This window comes from Loxodonta africana, chromosome 14, assembly GCF_030014295.1.
Source record: "Loxodonta africana isolate mLoxAfr1 chromosome 14, mLoxAfr1.hap2, whole genome shotgun sequence".
NCBI classification, from domain to species: Eukaryota; Metazoa; Chordata; class Mammalia; order Proboscidea; family Elephantidae; genus Loxodonta; species Loxodonta africana.
Window position 1 is genome coordinate 2,758,618 of NC_087355.1, and position 6,503 is coordinate 2,765,120.

Genomic DNA, 6,503 nt, shown 5'->3' on the forward strand with positions numbered 1-6,503 from the left:
AGTTTTTTTTTTTTTTTCAGACCTAGACAAGCTGATTCTAATATTTATATGGAATACAAGGCTCTAGGAAATCTCAAACAATCTTGAAAAATAGAATAAAGTGGGAGGTAGCTCCTGGGTGGTGCAAACTTTTTAGCACTAGCTACTAATCAAGAGGTTGGTAGTTTGAATCCACCCACGTTGCATTGGAAAAAAAGGCTTAGATATCTAATTTTGAAAGATCATGAGGTCACAGCTATTGAAAACTCTATGGAGCACCGTTCTACTCTAAAACACATGGGGTTACCATAAATCAGAATTGACTCAACAACAACTGGTCTGTTTTTTGTTTTTATAGCTATGGAGTCCCTAGGTGACGCAAATTGTTAACGCACTCAGATACTAAGGAAAAGGTTGGAGGTTTGAGTCCACTCAGAGACATCTCAGAAGAATGGCCTGCTAATCTACTTCTGAAAAAACAGCCATTGAAATCCCTATGAAACACAGCTCTACTATGACACACGTGGGATTACAATGAGTTGGAATCTGTTCCACTGCAACAGGGTGTTTTTGTTTCTGTTTTTATAGCTGCAGAAATCAAGATAGTGTGTAATGGTGGCAGGATAGATATATTGGTCACTGGAACAGAAAAGAAGAATCCAGAAATTGTTGTTAGGTGCCGTCGAGTCAGTTCTGACTCATAGCAGCCCTATGTACCACAGAATGAAGCACTGCCCGGTCCTGTGCCATGCTCACAATTGCTGTTATGCTTGAGCCCATTGTTATAACCACTGTGTCAATCCGCCTTGTTGAGGGTCTTCCTCTTTTCCATTCACCCTGTACTTTACCAACTATGATGTCCTTCTCCAGGGTCTGATCCCTCCTGACAACATGTCCAAAGTATGAAAGACGCAGTCTTGCCATCCTTGCTTCTAAGGAGCATACTGGTTGTACTTCTTCCAAGACAGATTTGTTCATTCTTTTGGCAGTCCATGCTATATTCAATATTCTTCACCAACACCACAATTCAAATGCATCAATTCTTCTTTGGTCTTCCTTATTCATTGTCCAGCTTTCCCATGCATTTGATTTGATTGAAAATACCATGGCCTGGGTCAGGCACACTTTAGTCTTCAAGGTGACATCTTTGCTTTTCAACAATTTAAAGAGGTCCTTTGCAGCAGATTTGCCCAATGCAATGCATCTTTTGATTCCTTGACTGCTGCTTCCGTGGGTGTTGATTGTGGATCCAAGTAAAATGAAATCCTCGACAACTTCAATCTTTTCTCCATTTATCATGATGTTGCTGATTGGTCCATTTCTGAGGATTTTTGTTTTCTTTATGTTGAGGTGTAATCCATACTGAAGGCTGTGGTCTTTGAGCTTCATTAGTAAGGGATTCAAGTCCTCTTCACTTTCAGCAAGTAAGGTTGTGTCATCTGCATAATGCAGGTTGTTAATGAGCCCTCCTCCAATCCTCATGCCCTGTTCTTCTTCATATCGTCTGGCTTCTCATATTATTTTCTCAACGTACAGGTTGACTAGGTATGGTGAAAGGATACAACCCTGACGTACACCTTTCCAGAAATAGACCCACATAAATATGCCTAACTTGATTTTGACGAAGTTTAAAATGCAGTTCAATGGAGGAAGGATAATGTTTTCAATAAATGGTGCTGGAGCAACTGGACATCTACAGCCCCCCCCCCAAAAAAAAAAATTAACCTCAAGTTAAGTCTTACTCATTATACAAAAGTTAACTCAAAATGGATCATGGACTTAAAATTTTTAAGAATAAAACTTCTAGAAAAAGACATAAGAGAAACTCTTCAGATTCAGGACTAGGCAAAGAATTGATACCAAAAGACTCATCCATAAAAGGAAAATTTGTACCTCATCAATATAAAAAAAAAAAAATTTGCTCTACTGTTACAAGTATGAAAAGACAAGCTACACATTTGGAATAAATATTTGCAAATCACGTATACAACAAAGGAATAGTTTCTAGAATAAACAACTCTGAAAATTCAACAGTAAAAAAACAAACAAGTTAAACAATGGTTAAAAGATACAAACAGACATTTCACAGAAGAGGATATATAGATGATATGGTGAAATGAGTTCCTTTATGTGGCCTTTGGCCTTTTTTCTTTGGAAAAACATCTTAAGAGATTTTTCTCCTATGCTCTGAGGAGTTCCCTTTCCCCTGGATCTTTGAAGAAGGAACTTGGCAGGGGTTGTCCCAGGTTGTTTTCTACCACAGAGGGTTTGTCCCAAGTTGACTGACGTTTCCTAGGTAAGCTGTAAACAACTTGATGGTTTGATACTTCTTGTCTTGCCTTGGGCTGCAGTCCACCCTGTGATTGGCCTATTTTGTATACCTTGCAGAGATTGGCTGGTTTACTATGCAAACTGAGTGACATGCGGTCCACCAAGGGGAATGGTCAGTTTGCAGTCCTGCTGGGAGGGGCATGCCTTGAAATTAACAAGGAGTTTACTTATATAAGCAGCCAGCCCACAGAGCTTTTTAGTGAAGATGAGAAGAAGCAGAAAGAAGGAGAGAGATCTCCTAAAAGAGCTGTAATATGGGTCAAGGGCTGTAACACTGATGGGAGAGCTGGAGGTAACAGGACAGGAAGATGGGCCCTGTGGTAGAGTAGGCAGTATGCAGAAAGCTGGTCTGCTAAGAAAGCAGCTAAGACAGCTGAGCAAGCTGTTTCACTGGCTGTGAGCTAGGCCAGTTAGCAGCAGAGAGGCCGAAGGCAGTGTGGGGGCTGAGCTGGTCTTCTTTGGCAGTGGCAGATGCCCCAGTTGTACTGAGAGCATTAACCCTAAGGCTGAGTGGGGGCCAGGTCTGAGGACCAAGAGGAGGCTGAGAGGAGGCCTGTCCTGAGAGGGCTGAGAGAAGGCTTGCATAGCTAAGAGGGGGTGTGCACAGCTGAGAAAGGAAGTGCACTGCCAAGAGGGAGCTTGCACAGCTGAGAGAAGGGTTAACCTGCATGCACAGCTGAGAGGCCTGCTACCATGGCAGAGAGCAGCTGAGAGAGCTGTTCTGGTTAGAAACTGTTCTGCACTGAAGAAGGGAGGGATGTGCTCTCTTTTCAGAGGAGTCTCCAGGCCTTGTGTATGTGCTTCCTGATCCTGATCCCAAATTGTAGCCTGTTACTTCCCTAATAAAGCGTTTAACTCTGGGTGTGGTCAGTGAGTTCTGTGTGACCATTGCAATGAATTATCAAACCCAGCAGGATATAGAGTGTTGTGGTGGGCACAGCTGACATCAGAAATGGTGAAGAAGTTGGAGAATGGAGGTATGTCTAACTTCCACCTCATAGGAACAAACTTTTTGCTAATCTTGATTCTAATTCCTCAGGAATTCAAATGATTCCTTATGTTAGAACTTGGATGGCAAATGAAAAGATGTTTAACATCATTAACCACTAGGAAAATTAAAACCACAACCAGATATTGTTACGCACCTACCAGAATGGCTAGAATAAATGTTAGTGCTAACATCAAATGCTGGTGAGGATGTAGAGAAGCTGGATTATTCATACATTGGTGGTGGAGTGTAAAATGGTACAACCACTCTGGAAAATATTCTTAAAAAACTAAACATGCAACTACCGTAAAACCCAGCAATTTTACTAGGTCATCTATCCCAGAGAGGTGAAAGCTTATGTTCACTCAAAAACCTGTGCACAGATGTTCTTAGTAGGTTTATTCATAATAGTCCTACCCAGAAAGATACCCTTCAATGGGTACATGGTTAAACATACAGTCATATAGACATAGAATGGAGACTACCCAGCAGTAGAAAGAAGTGTATTATCAATACATCAAAAACTTGGATGAATCTCCAGAGAATTAGGCTGAGTGAAAATAGCCAATCCCAACAGGTTACATACTTTAATTTTCCATTTATATAACATTCTTGAAATGACAAAATTATAGAGGTAGATAACAGGGGTCAAGGAAGAGGGCGTGAGTATGAGGTAGGGCTGTTGAAATCCATGTGGTGATGAAACTGTTCTCTTTCTTCACAATGGTGGTGCACACACACACGATTGTAGTGAAATTGCATAGAATTAAATACACACATACAATTCAATACACTCAAACATGGTTGAATCTGAATAAGATCAGTGAGGGTACCGATATTATTTCTGAGTATACTTTTGGGTTCACTGGCTAAAAGGATATACAGGGGTCTCTGTATTACTTTTTATAACTGTATTTGAATCTTCAATTATATATATATATACATAAATATATAAAAGAACTGACTTCTTCCTTTTCTCTCAAAGTATCTCCTCAGATACTTTGTCCCTGTCAGTCACCCATGTGCCAAAGTTTGTGTTCCAGCTGACTTAAATGAAATTATATAGTCTATGCACACATGTTTGCATATTACAAAGCTATTTTTCAAGAGTAGTACTATTTTCTTCTTACTCTACCTTATTCTTTAGTCCAAGATAAACTCACAAATGATTGATCTTTCTTTTGAATAGTGTCGTCTGTATTCCATCGGCCCCTTACCTGTTCATATCCTCATTTCTTCAGGCCTTCAGTAATGTTTCTGACTCTAGGCCCTTGTTTCTCCAACTCTTTCTGCCTGCACTGTCACCAGAGTGATCCCCCCTAAAATGTCCTTCTTTAGGTCCCTCCTCTTGGCTCCCTTCTTACATTTATATTATATATATAGTATACATATACTTACATAGTATATCCAAATCTCTGTCTTTTTGAGAATTCAACAACCCTGTCTGACAATATTCCCCACTACCTCCTACAACCCTCTGCTCAGGTCACGTGTTTCGCATGCATCCTTTCTTACCCCATGTCTCAGCTCCTAGTGATTGCCCCATCTAACACCTACCCAAGCCCCTTATTTCTTCCAGGACCAGCTCAAATTCTGCATTTTAGAAACCATTCTTCCAGCTGATCTTTCTGTTGTTTGTACTTTCTGTTATACCAGAACTTGAGAGTGTATCATTTGCTGTTAGCTTAGCTAGATCAGTTATATTACTTTCTTCTTCCTTACCACTTCTTGCTCCTAAACCCTCATCCCTCCTTCATCCAGGCAGCCATCACCTCCACTGGATAACAAAACTGACTAGCTGGGCCTCGTCCTTCTGGTGGAGGCCTCCACATCAATTTTGCAAGCTGCAGGCAGAGTCAATCTAAAATAAAATTTTATCTCTCTTCCCGTGTGAAATCACCATTATGACTCAAAGAATAAACTGACCACATATTACTGAAGTGAGACCTCTCCCACCTACTCTGAACTCCATTTTCCAGTACTATTGATCTCCCTAAAATTCTCAGTACTGCTCTCCTGGAAACGTGTCTTCCTTCTATACTCACCAGCTTACCATCTGACTCTCTCTTGCCCATGTCCTGGCAAGGTTACATCTTGACGCTGCAGCAGGGATTCCTAGCTGCCCTCCAGTATCCTTGCCCCCTCATTTTTAGCCACACAACTCTGAGTTTGTCTGGGAGCTGCATAATTCCCATTTGGAAACCCATATTTTCAAGACTGTGTTGTCTGATAGGAGCACACCAAATAATAATTCTGCATGTTTACCTGGAAATACAGGATACTCTAAATAAACATAAATTTTACTGTGAATTAAAATATTCTTTGACTACTCTAACTACAAAGCAGACTACTCTAGTCTACATTTTCAAGGGCTTCGTCTGAAAATTGAAATTAAAAAAGCATATGTAATTATCGAAAATTTAAATTAAATCTTTAATTTTTTTATTTTCTGACCTAAATGAGAAATTAGAATGTAAGTTCTGGGAGATATTGTTGTATGCACAGAGAACAGAGCTGTGTTCAACACATACTGAGTGCTCAAAGTAAATGAAAAAAAAGAATCATTTGCAATAATTTTTACGTCTGATGCCATTCTTCAATGAGGTACTAAATTTGCTTTAGATTGATTTTCTTTCATTGACTAAATGGAATATGTGCAGATAGGTTTTAAATTAGACTGGCATTGATCAGAATGTGCTGGGAAATAAAATCAGTAGTAGTAATAGCTATTACAACTAATACAGATTACAACAAATTATCATTGAGAACTTACTGTGGGAACATCTACAAATTCTAGTAAATGGCAGTACTCAGACTTGACCTTATGCTGGTGAGTCTCTAAAGAAAGCCTACATCTTGAGTTAGAAGAGCATAAAAAAAGAACAATTGCCATCAAGTCAGTCCAACTCAGGGCGACCCCATACGTATCAGAGTAGAACTGTGCTGCACAGTGTTTTCAGTGGCTGATTTTTCAGAAGCCAATCACGAGGCCTTTCTTCCAAGACACGTTGGGTGGACCCAAATCACCAGCCTTTTGGTTAGCAATCAAGAGTGTTAAACTTTGTATCATCTAGGGATTCCTAGAAGAACATAGAACAAATAAAAGAAGGTATAATGTGGTAAGTGTCCTGAGAATAGTCTCCATAACACTTTAAGGAAACCCAGTGAGGCTGCACTAAAAAGAAGACAGTCCATCTGGACTCTG